Below are 13,699 nucleotides of genomic sequence, written 5' to 3' on the forward strand. Positions count from 1 at the left end.
TATTTTTAGCTTTAGAACCACTTTTAATTAATTTAACTGTTTTTAGGAAGATTCAACGTTATTTAAAACAAATCTAAAATCACGCTACATGAAATGCACATCCGGATTTAGCAATGAAAAATCACAACTACGTCACGGGAACCGTACCCGTAGCTATGATGAATTATTTAAATAACGCGCCTAAAGTACCTACGAAGGTTCAACATTTATGATGGCCATGGAGAGTTCAATTGATGGCACACCTCAATTTTACAAGGATTGAATTAAGTTAATGAGGGCCATGGGTTATTAAAGGGAAAATGACACACCTCAAATTTTTTACAAGTGTTAACTAATTATATGAGGGCCATGGGCTTAAGAGTTTTATTTGGCATGTCACACCTTAAAAAGATTATAAAAGAAATTTGTTTAATTAATGCTATCTAAGAATATTCTTATCTTAAACTAATTTAAACTTAACAAGAAAAGCCGATTGGTTACAAAGAAGGCTTTAAATGTTTTTTTCCGGACAAAGGGAATGGGCCAGCAGTTTCTCCATATTTAGGCAATTCAGCTTTAAGGCTGTATTTGGGCTCACGGGTTGGCCCAGGAGAATAGAACTCCAAATTCCCCTGCCCAAGTCATAACTTCAATTAATCTTTACCCACATTGGGTTCATACCAGGTGGGCCCAGTTATGGTTATCTACATCTGGGTCTATCTACCTTTTACACAATGTATGCGAATTAGTGAAGAAAGGCTGAAACGAAATCATTCTTGAAAGAAAAATCGAAGGACAAGACAAGTTTGAAAATTAATTCTACTACATTAATTTGCAAGATGCATCAGATGTGCATTTGTAATTAGTGAAAGAAAAGCATCTACTGTTGGGTCTAGCTGTTAAGTCCAACTGCCCAGGCCCAATGGCCTAGGTCAGACTTGCTCCAGTGAGCCCAAGACTTGGGCTTGTTTGCAAGTGCAACCCAGTTTATATTTACATACAATCCTAAACATGTTCATTACAAAAGGGAAATCTACTGGTGAAAGTTTAATAATAATTAAACTTAAATTGAAAATTAACAGTCCATTTACAGAATTGTCAGTCCAAGACTTTATATAAGGAAGATTTCAAAACTAATGAACATTATCCTACAAGTCCCTCACAGTTATCATCTAAGAGAAAGAAAGAAGAGCTAAAAAAATAAAAGGAGAATGTCTTCTAGCCTTGAATTCTTGCCATCAGACTCTTCACAACCAAGGTACCAGCTTGCAAAAGATAAGCTACAGAGCTGCTTCTTACAAGCTGGTTGTTTAAACACCACAACTGAAGCTTCTTACTGTCCAAATCAGCCCTATTCTACTAAGGATTTCATGAATCTGATCATGTGAAGAGGTCAGATCCACAGAAATGCCTTTAATTATACCAACTTAATACATTTGTCAAACTCAAACATAAACACACAATACAAGAAACAATTATGATTCATGGGTTTAACCATGTTAAAGGTTAAACTCATGAACCAATGTAGGTTTCAAGCCCAAAATCATGGCATACTGCTTTGGTGAAGTACTAGAATAAACTCAAAGGGAAGGAAAGGGGAAGTTCAGTCCATGAACCTGACCATGTAAGGTTCAGGCTCAATGGACTAACTTGGTTTTAAGGAGGGGAGTTTGGACATATTATTTAATCAGTGCAAGAAGAAACAGAAATGCATACTAGCAGGAGAAAATTAATACTAAAGTCTAACAAAGAAAACAAGACATTATGACATACATTAGAAGTAAAGAAAACTTATGCATTCTGAGAAAGAAAAGCTTTAGCACTACTGTAGTTTCAGCATGTAAAACTTAACAAGCATATACAAACAATGTCAAACAAAAGGAAACAACTCATATTCATTTGAAGTTTCAATTACAAAGCAATCAAACAAGGAAAAGGGTCATATGTACCTTGAAATAGCAGTTAAGTAACATCTAATAGTGAAGATATGACTGTTGGAGGAATTTCAGAAAAACAGAAAACAGCAACAATGAACAACACAGCTTCAACAAACCCAAAGAGTCCCAGAATTTCAAAACCAAACCAACACTTGAAAATATACAGAAATCCCAAGTAAACACTCCTAAGAAAATCTCTTCACTTCAACTCATTTTTATCTTGTTAACAAAGGAGAAGTTTTTCTTTTTTATTGGATGTTTTTTCTGAGATTTTTCTTAAATCTGAAATTCAGAGAAAAGATGAAATTTTTTTTGCAGAGAATAATACTATTCCTTGTTCATTCCCTTTTTGTATGAGGGAAACCTACATATATAGGCTACCTAGGGAGAGTATCTTTTGGCATATTCCTCATCATAGGGAATAATAATACTGTCCTTTTTTACAGCCTTTGGTACAACTGTACTATATTTCAGCATCTTTTTCTAACAACTAGGACAACTGTACATTTTCTAGAAACTTCTGATTTTAGCTTAAGTAGAAACCCCCTTTTTACCCTTTAGGTTACTGATTATTTCAGCTTTAACCTAAACATTTTCAATTCAAATAGGTCCCTAAAGTTTCGAATGGTTTTAGATTAGGACCAACACAAACAAACCTAAGGAAATCAGAAATACAAATCAAAAAGCCTAGAAGAACAATGAGGCTGCCACCTAGAACTAAAATCTAAATTATTCCATAAAGGATGATGTTCTCTAAACTAAAGACTGGATCATGGCATCTAAAAAAAAAGAAAAGGAAAAAGAGATAACATGAAGACAACAAAGGAAAACAGTAGTGGCTAATTCAAACTCATGCAATACTTTTAATCAATCAAAAATAAATAGACAACTAAACATGTGAATGAAATCTAAAATTAAACCTAAACGTGCAACTAATGAGAAATGTAATTAAGGGAGGGGAAAAGAAATCAGAAGAGCAAAATGAAATCATGTGGGAAATTGATTAAATAACAAACTAAACTAAAATAAAACCTAAACTAGAATGATTAGTTCCTAATGACAACAAAGTAGAACAAGAAACCTAGAACATGCAATTGCAGCTAGACCAAACCATGAAGAATCAATCAAAGGAACAGAGAAGAAGATGGCCAGGAGAAAAGAATAAAGGAAAAGGAGATAAAAAGAACAGACTCAGAAATACACCCATAATCGAACCAACTGGAAACCAAGGACTTGGTCGGAGTCAGGCAACTCGAACAATAGGTCCAATCCACATGAGTCAACTGTTGTGACGACCCATCCAGTCGTCTCATGAGTTACCACTTCATTTTCCCCATTTCTACTTCTTTATTCTTTGTTTATCCGTGTTATGTGGTATCGGATTGGTCGGATCGAATCCGGAATGGTTTTGGTAAGGTTTGAGATACTTAGTCTCTAAAAGTAGCTTTAGAGTTAGAAAAATCAATTGAGAGTTGGCTTATTGGTAAACGACCTCGGAATGCGATTTTTATGGCTCAGATAGCTTTGTTAGGTGATTTGGGACTTAAGAGTGTGTCCAAAATATTTTGGATATGTCTACAAAATTTCAGGTCAATCGGAGTTGTTTTGGATAGTTTCGGCGTCGTTGGTAGAATTTAGGAATTTCAATGTTCATTGGCTTGAATTTGATGTGATTTTGGTGTTTTGATGTTGTTTTTGGTATTTCAAGGGCTCAACTAAGTTCAAATGATGTTATGGGACGTGTTGATATATTTGTTGAGATTTTTGAGAGCCTCGGGTGGATCTCGAAAGGTTAACGGATCAATTTAGACTAGAAGAAAAGCTGCTACATTTTTCACAGCAGCGTGAACAATAACTCGGATGAACAGTACTCGGGTGAACAGTAATTCGGGTGAACAGTACTCGGGTGAACAGTACTCGGGTGAGCAATATTTAAATAAACCCTCCGCGACCATTAAACCCTTTTACACCATTTTTGAACGGGAAAAGAGCTTTGAGGCGATTTTGAAGAGAGGAAATCATTGTTCTTCATTGAGGTAAGGATTGTGGACCCTAAAACTCGATTATTTGTGATTAAGGAATGAAATATCAGTGTTTAATTCATGAAAATCAGTAGAAAAAGGCGGAGTTAGGGCTTGAGATTATGATACATTATAGGGATGATTTGAGGGGTCAAACGAACTTCGATTTTTGAGTTCCTTATATGTACGGACTCGTGAGATGATGAAGAACATTTTGGTATAAAGTTTGTCTAGTTCCGGGATGCGGGCCCAGGGGTCGAATTTTGACTGATTTTGGGTTTTGTGCTTAAAATCGATTTTTTCAATTGAAATTCATTCGTTTAGCATAATTTGATTATAAAAACCTGAACTTGGTAGATTTGGAGCACTCAAAAGTTGGTACAAGAGGCAAGTGTGTTGCAGAGTAGCTTTTCGGGCTAGTTCAAGGTGAGTAATGATTTTAAATGCTGTTCTGAGGGTATGAAACCCCGGAATATACAACGTTCGGCTATGTTGAGGTGATGCACACGCTAGATGAAGAGCGTAGAGTCGTGCACCATTGGGGATTGTGACTTAATCCATCTGGAGTGACTATTTTTCTGTATATTTGGTAGCTAATTATTTGATATTATTATACTTTGGGCTAAATGCCATATTTGGGCTTCGTGCCAACTGTTTGAACCCTTAGGGGATCGTTAATGATATTTTCCTCACTGTTTAATTTCATACTTGTGCTCAGTCATGCCAGATCTTTCAATGTTTTCAAAACTCAGCTATGATAATATGTTTTAGAAACCTTAAATGATGTTTTAAAGATATTTTGAGTTGAACTGCATATTTTTACTATTGCCCGAAGGGCTTGTGAGATTCTGACTAAGTAAGGCCGAGGGCCTGTATTGTGAGGATATTTTTGGGTCGGGCTGCATGCCGCAACAGTGATACAATAGTTATGATAATGAGGTTGAGGGCCTGAGATTGTACGCCACGGGGTGGCTTGATAATGATATGAGGCCGAGAGCCTATTTATGATGCCACAAGATGGCTTGATATTGCGCTTAAGCCGTAAGGGGCCCCTCCAGGAGTCTACACACCCCCAGTGAGTGCGGGTACCCATTGTGACATGAGATATAGCCCGCGGGGCTGGTATTGTTCTTTGATATTGCCCGAGGAACTGATTTGATGTTATTGTGCCCGAGGGGCAGTTATTATGTGTTTAACATTCCTACTTATTTTTCCTATCTATTGTTGACTACTTAAAAATGTGTTTTACGAGATTTCATTGTTAAATTGTGTTACTGATTTTGTTATGCCTCTGATAGCTAAATGTTGTGTTTAACGTGATTTTATATCGTTCAGTCTTCATTTATTCTTATTACTCACTGAGTTGGAAGTACTCACTTTACTTCCTGCACCTCTGTGTACAGATTCGGGCGCTACAGGTCCTGCTACTGAGGGTTGACAGTACCAGTAGATCTTCAGAGGTTTACTAGGTAGCTGTTTGGCGATTCGCAGCCCAGTGCAACCTCTCTCTATATTATTTCTTTTCTGATTCAGTTATTTAGTAGTGGAGTAGACTTTCAGACTGGTAGTATTGTTTTAGATGCTCATGACTGGTGACACCCCGATGTCGGGCTGTGTTGACTTTTATTTTCACAAATTATACTGTTAAATGTTTATTTTGGGATTTTATTTCTGATTAAAGAGTTAGTTGTTATTATTTTTAATTGCTTAAAGTGAATTGGAAGTGAGTTGGCTAGCCTTGTCTTCACGAGAGGCTCCATCACGATCGGGTTGGGTTTAGGGTCGTGACGAGTTGGTATCAGAGCCTAGGTTACATAGGTCTCATAAGTCATGAGCAAGTTTAGTAGAGTCCCGCGGGTCGGTACGGAGACGTCTCTATTTATCCTCGAGAGGCTACAAAACCTTTAGGAAAAGCTTCATATTCTTGAAATTCTTATCGTGCGTCCTTGATTCAGCTTGAAATGTAACTCTTTGAATTCCTTCCACGCGTTCGTATGCGCACATGAGTTCTTAGTATCAGATATGCATCGATGACTTGTGATTCTCCGATTAAGGGGTGAGATGTGATCTCTGTGTATTGATGCTGGGCCAGTATGGAAGACTTGAGGCCGGATTTTCGCCTATAGCTCGAGCCCTGAGCTGTTGATTTTGTGCGCGCGTGCTTCTGGATCTATATGTTCTGTTATGTCCCTATTAAGGGGAGTAATGACTGGATAGCTACGTGATGAGTATGTTATGACTGCGAGGTGTCTTCATATGATTTAGAAACGACGAGAAGGGTCTGCTGGAGGATAGAAGAACTACTAGGTACTTGATTTTTATCTCGATTTGAGGTATAGCCCCGAGTTATGGGTGTGTGAAGAAACTTTTCATGTGTTCTAGTTGGGAGTGAAGTAAATTTCATGTTACGGTATGAGTTCAGACTTAGGAAGATTAAGTGACTGCGTATTTATGACGGTGGAAGGTATAAAGAAATGTTAGTTTGAGGCAAAACATGTAGGGTTATCTCCTGCGGAGTATTCTGAAGTTGGGTGATCCTTATGTTGTCTATTAGAAGATCTCATTTACAAGTAAATTATATGTGTTGGAATTTATATTTTGGTCGCTTAAGATAGTGGGCTTGACTGTTACGAGGGTGAACGCGAGATTTGTAGAAGGTTTAAAGTACTAGATGGTATGTGCTTCACGAGCCATGAAGTATGGAGTTTAATCTCACTTTGGTACTATGGCAGCAATAGAGTATATGCGTTATGAGTTATTGTGTGTGTTTTGATCTATGGCTTCGAGCCAAGTGGGGGAGTCTGCTATTTATTAGTTGATTGTACGGTTGTGTGCTATGTTGGTACCAGTTGAGGTGTACGAGAGAATTAGTTATGGCCTACGGAGTTTGAGACCGAAGATGGCTCGAGTAAAGGAAAATTCTTGATAAAGGTTATAATATGCTTCATAGGTGTGTGAGAATCATGGAATGTCTTGAGTTGTTGTTGGTAAATGATGCTCGGTGCATAGAGCAGGAAGCTGCTTGGTTGTTTTAGGATGAGGTTACACTCTATGGTGTCGGAGTGCTATTGAGGCACGGGTTGTTCAATTCATTTGATTAGGCTAATTGTAGCTTGAGTAGAGTGAATGACTCTCGAGAATGATTCAAATGTGTCGAAGATTTTACATTTGATAATTGGATATTTTCAAGTTATATATGTGGCTAGAAACCGAGTTTTCATTGGAGGATGTCAAGACTTATGACATTTCTATATCAATTATGGGAGTCTATATATCAATATCAGGAAGGTGAAGGTAATGGCTTGGAATTCTCAAGAAGTCTCTTCAGGGTAGGTATTTTGAACGTGATGCTTTTGGGAATATTTAAGAGAGTATTCAGCGGCTTATGAGCCTTAGACGGTGTGGCCTTATGCTGGGGTCTCGTGTGGTAAATCTGGTTTGAGAAATTGTAATGTTATGGTAAGAAGGAGTATCAAGTTGAAGCCAAATCAGAAGGAAACTCGGATAGAGGGGATAGTTTGGTAGTAGGCCGAGTTGGTATGGTAAGGATATGGTTAGTTCTTTGGATGCTTACGAGGTAATAAGTTTCTACAGGTATTTTGCGGCAATTCTTTTGGGTTTTAGTAACCTGCATAGCTCGGTTGAGATAGAAGGATTCAGTCCTGACGATTTAGATTTGTGCAAATGGAATTCAGAGAGTTCTAGATGGTTTCCACCACAGTTAGAGAGGTATAGTTTTCCTATTGGCATGTGGAGCATGGGATGTATAGTGATTTTCTTCTAGATAGGATCAATGGGAAGTTCTTGGCTAGTGGAGTACATAGTTTCTTGTGGCTCGGAAGGGATATGAAGTTCTCGTGGTTATCTTAAGATGAGACGGTTTATGCGGTAAGTTGTGTAGGATTGAGAATTGCATGTGTAAGGACACAGTTCAGATTTGAAAGGAAGGTCACAAATGCTTAGATAGCATGGGCAGCTTCAGGTGACTAGATAAATGAGATCACTGATTGGTGTGGCTTGATGAGGGTATAACATTTCAGAAAGGGTGATGTGTTTGAGTTACAGATGCTTTATTGGTATTGCGGAACAATCTTGTCTAATCGACGGATGATATTCGAGTTTGCTTTGTGGATTATAGGAACTATAGGTATACCTCTCATGAGATGATTGAGTGCTAGAGGTGTGTTATATATGCGAGCAGCGAAATTGGGAGCAGATATGGTAATTCGTGTGCTTTATGGACTTGGAGGCTGGAAGTTCTCATATACAAGTTAGCTCGTGGTTGTGGATGGTAAAGATGTGGGTAAGTTAGTCAGACGATAGTTTGTGCTATGATTCAATCATTGTAAACCTTCGGAGGATTATTTATCTGTTGTGGGTAACTATAGTTGATGTGTGGTTCATTGGTAGACCTATATGGACATGTGTTCGGCATTGAGACGACTTTGTTGACTTCGAGTTGTTATTGGTGAGGAATGTGTTGATTTGATTGTTATTGAGCTATTAGTAATCAGAGTGATCTATGAGTTACCTTTCCGTGTTGCGAGCCGTTAGGATTTGTTGGTTATAGGACATATGGTGCGGTGTTATTAGGGCCTCTCAATGGAAGTCGAGCGGGAAGAGTACTGGGTATTGCTCGATGGATGGCATATTGGTTATGTCCTTTCGAGTGGTGTGGTGTTATGTAATTGCTTCGCGGTGGTTACGATGATCGCTTTGGCTTTAGACATCACATTGCGTGCGGTTGTCGATTTTGAGCATAGTGACTTAAGGTGTTTCATGCGGACTAGTGTTTGGATGAGGTTTCGCATTAGAGCGAAGCTATATGGAGGTATGATCCTGCGGGTTAGATTCGTATGTTCTATTTCTACAATGTGTGACGGATTCTCAGCCTTGTATTGTGGTGGTACTGGTGAGCTTGCAGTACATCTCTTTCATTTGAATCATTTTCATGATTTGGGTATGTTCGGATTGTTGCTTATTGGTGCACGGGTTGCGCAAGTTGTGGCTTTAGTCTGTATTGATGTGTCATGTCACCAGAGTAATTGTGTTGGATTACATGAGATCATTGGGGTCTTTAATGAATACAAACGAATTCGATTTCAGCATGTTGGAAGAATAATATCGAGGTTCAGCTTAGGAATTTGCTATGGTCTTTGCCAAACGAGAAGTGGCTTCATGAATGGTTGATATGGGAAATGGTTATGGCTTACTGCGTGTTTCATTTATCATTGGCAGTATATGAAAGTGTTGGAATGAGACCTTAGTTGATAAGAGGTTCTCTATAGATATTCGGTTGTTGTGTGCAGCTGTTGTGATTCGAAGGTATCACTACAAGTGTTTGAGTTATACAGTATGTCATGTAATTGCACCTGATGGTTGCAGGTATGGGTTATTACAACTTGTTCGGGCCTATTCAGAGTATAAATGTGAGATTTTGATCTTGTGGATGATTTCAGAAGTGGAAATGTTCTTCTAAGGTTTATGGGCTAGGTTGGATGGTGAAATTTCAGTTATATTGTGTTATCGGACCTATATGAGATAGGGTGACATGGGGTCAACCCCGGGTATGTTCATGGTAAGGTTATTCAGCGATTGGTTGGCTTTTGGAACAACTCTGGGCACATTCAAGGACGAACGTATGTTTAAGTGGGGGAGGATGTGACGACTCGGCCAGTCGTCTCATGAGTTACCGCTCTGTTTTTCCCCATTTCTGCTTCTTTATGCTTTGTTTATCCGTGTTATGGTTTGGTTGAATCGAATCCGGAATGGTTTTGGTAAGGTTTGAGACACTTAGTCTCTAAAAGTAGCTTTAGAGTTAGAAAAGTCAACTGAGAGTTGTCTTATTGGTAAACAACCTCGAAATGCGGATTTTATGGCTCGGAAAGCTTCGTTAGGTGATTTGGGACTTAGGATTATGTCTGGAATATTTTTGTGATGTCAGGTGTAGAATTAGGCTTGAATTGGCGAAAGTTAATTTTTGGCGATTTTCGGTCGGCAGTGAAAAATAAGCTATCGGGGTCGGAATGGAATTCAGACAGTTGGAACAGGTTCGCAATGTCATTTTGGATATGTTTGCAAAATTTCAGGTCAATCGGAGTTGTTTTGAATAATTTCGGCGTCGTTGGTAAAATTTAGGAATTTCAAAGTTCATAGGCTTGAATTTGATGTCATTTTGGTGTTTTGATGTTGTTTTTGGTGTTTCGAAGGCTCGACTAAGTTCGAATGATGTTATGGGATGTGTTGGTATATTTGTTGAGATTTCTGAGGGCCTCGGGTGGATCTCGAAAGGTTAACGGATCAATTTAGAGTAGAAGAAAAGCTGTTGCATTTTTCACAGCTGCAGGAACAGTAAAACGCATGAGCAGTATTTAAATAAACCCTCCACGACCATTAAACCCTTTTACACCATTTTTGAACGGAAAAAGAGTTTTGAGGCGATTTTGAAGAGAGGAAATCATTGTTCTTCATTGAGGTAAGGATTTTGGACCATAAAACTCGATTATTTGTGATTAAGGAACAAAATATTAGTGTTTAATTCATGAAAATTAGTAGAAAAAGGTGGAGTTAGAGCTTGAAATTATGAGACCTTCTAGGGATGATTTTAGGGGTCAAACGAACTCCGATTTTCGAGTTCTTTATATGTACGAACTCGTGAGATGATGAAGAATATTTTGGTATAAAGTTTGTCCAGTTCCGGGATGCGGGCTTGGGGGTCGGGTTTTGACGGATTTCGGGTTTTGTACTTAAAATCGATATTTTTCAATTGGAATTCATTCGTTTAGCATAATTTGATGATAAAAATCTGAACTTGGTAGATTTGGAGCACTCGAAAGTTGGTACGAGAGGTAAGCGTGTTGCAGAGTAGCTTTTCGGGCTAGTTCGAGGTGAGTAATGATTTTAAATGTTGTTCTGAGGGTATGAAACCCCGGATTATGCAACGTTCGGCTGTGTTGAGGTGACGCACACGCTAGATGACGAGCGTGGGGTTGTGCACCATTGGGGATTGTGACTTACTCCATCCCGAGTGACTATTTTTCTGTATATTTGGTAGCTAATTGTTTGATATTATTATACTTTGGGCTAAATTCCATATTTGGGCTTCGTGCCAACTGTTTGAACCCTTAGGGGATCGTTAATGATATTTTCCTCACTGTTTGATTTCATACTTGCGCTTAGTCATGCCAGATCTTTCAATGTTTTCAAAACTCAGCTATGTTAATCTGTTTTAGAAACCTTAAATGATGTTTTAAAGATATTTTAAGCTGAGCTGCATATTTTTACTATTGCGTGAAGGGCTTATGAGATTCTGAATGAGTAAGGCCGATAGCCTGTATTGTGAGGATACTTTTGGGTCGGGCTGCACACCGGAGAAGTGATACACTAATTATGATAATGAGGCCGAGGGCCTGAGATTGTACGCCACAAGGTGGCTTGATATTGATATGAGGCCGAGAGCCTATTTATGATGGAACGAGATGGCTTGATATTGCGCTTGGGCCATAAGGGGCCCCTCCAGGAGTCTGCACACCCCCAGTGAGCGTAAGTACCCATTGTGACATGAGATATAGCCCGAGGGGCTGATATTGTTCTGAGATATTGCCCGAGGGGCTGATTTGATATTATTGTGCCCGATGGGCAGTTCTTATGTGTTTACCATTCCTAGTTATTTTTTCTATCTATTGTTGACTGCTAAAAAAGGTGTTTTTATGAGATTTCATTGTTAAATTCTGTTTCTGATTTTGTTATGCCTCTGATAGCTAAATGTTGTGTTTAACATGATTTTATATCGTTCAGTCTTCATTTATTCTTATTACTCACTGAGTTGGAAGTACTCACTTTACTCCCTGCACCTCTGTGTGCAGATTCGGGCGCTATAGGTCCTGCTACTGAGGGTTGACAGTTCCAGCAGATCTTCGGAGGTTTACTAGGTAGCTGCTTGGCAATTCGCAGCCCAATGCAACCTCCCTCTATCTTATTTCTTTTCTGATTCAGTTATTTAGTAGTGGAGTAGACTTTCAGACTGGTAGTAGTGTTTTAGATGCTCATGACTGGTGACACCCCTAAGTCGGGTTGTGTTGGTTTTTATTTCTGCAAATTATACTGTTAAATGCCTGTTTTGGGATTTTATTTCTAATTAAAGACTTAGTTGTTATTATTTTTAATTGCTTAAAGTGAATTGGAAGTGAGTCGGTTGGCCTTGTCTTCACGAGAGGCGCCATCACGATCGGGTTGGGTTTAGGGTCATGACAACTGCTCTCATCAAAAGTAGTCGACTCATGTAGAATAGAGCCATTAAAACCCTGAAATCAACTCAGGCAGAGGTCTTCTAGGGTTTCTGAATCTAAGATCTAAAATTCGGCCAAATTGGGGCCGATTTGGAAGGGGCTAAGGGTAATTTAGGGTTTAGAGAGGGGTAAGGATTATAAAGTGTGAGTTTGGAGTGATTTGGAATGGCTAGGGTTCTGACCAAATTTTTTGATCAAAGATTCGAAGAACTCAGCCATGATTCGAAGGGAGCGGTTTGGGGATTCGTAAAGAGTAGATGAAGGGGAAGCTGGGATGTTAATTTGGGGAGCTTTGGACCAACGGAACCGCCGTGAGGTGATTTTCGGCGGTGGTTTATGGTGGAGGCGGTATGGAGTATGAGGGCAGCTGGGGTTTCTCTTGGTTTAGGTTAGAGACGAAGTGAGGGGTTTTGAAATGGGGAGGGTCTGTCTCCGTTCAGACAGTTATATGGGTTTTAGGTAGGGGTTGCGAGCCATTGGATCAAGGAAATCCAACGGCTGGGGTTAGAGGATGATCAAACGGGGTCGTTTGGTGCAGGGCAAGGCTGGACCGAGTATAATTATTTTGGGCCTAGGTTGTGGGTAACGAATCTAGGCATTGTTTGGGTTAAATTAGCCCAATTTCAGAAAAAACTAACTCTTATTTCCCCTTTTCTTTTCTCTTTTCTTCTTCGTCTTCTTCATCTTTTTTTTTTTAAAATTAAAAATCCTAAATTATCTAAAATGTGAGATTAAACTATGTAACTAATTATAAAAATTATAAACATCACTTAATTCTAAATTAAAAGAGAAAAATCAATAAATTTAAAATTAAAAGACAAAAATGTAAAATGAGCTATTTCTTTTTTTAATTTTCAAATTTCTATAAAACAAAGCATTACTAATTAATTCTAAAAAGGGTAAAAACAAATCCTAAATTCCATGCATGATATTTTTGGTATTTTTTATGATTTAAATAAAAATTAAACATGCACAGAAATGCAAATAAAACTTCCTAAAAAATGGCAAAAAATTAACAGAAAATCTATTTCCTTGGGATTTTATAGGAGCATCTCGTATAGGGCAAAAATCACATGCTCACAACTGCCCCTCTTTGCTTGGAAACACGAAGGGTTTTTGGGCAAAGATAAAATGAGCAATTATAAGGGATTTTTGCCTGTTTGAAACTCCATGAGAAGCATTTTTTTGAGAGAGTCTGACCGAACCTTGCTTCGGAGGTTGCTTACATATCATTGGCTATAAAGGAATCAGGTCAGTGTAGTTCTTGAAGTTTTGGTAGCTGGGACTACCGGAAAACTGTGATTTCACTGTTGTTGTTGCTGTTTTTGCTTGTTGAGCTCCTTATTACACCAAAATGAAAGATGAAAAGTTAAACTAGCGATTGCCTATCAACTACGAGTTACAAGATTCCTATCTATAAGTCTTCTAAGCTTGATCTTGAGTCTTGGATGGTTCTTCCTGTAGACTCTGATCT

Source organism: Nicotiana sylvestris, chromosome 8 (assembly GCF_000393655.2).
Source record: "Nicotiana sylvestris chromosome 8, ASM39365v2, whole genome shotgun sequence".
In the NCBI taxonomy this organism is placed as follows: Eukaryota; Viridiplantae; Streptophyta; class Magnoliopsida; order Solanales; family Solanaceae; genus Nicotiana; species Nicotiana sylvestris.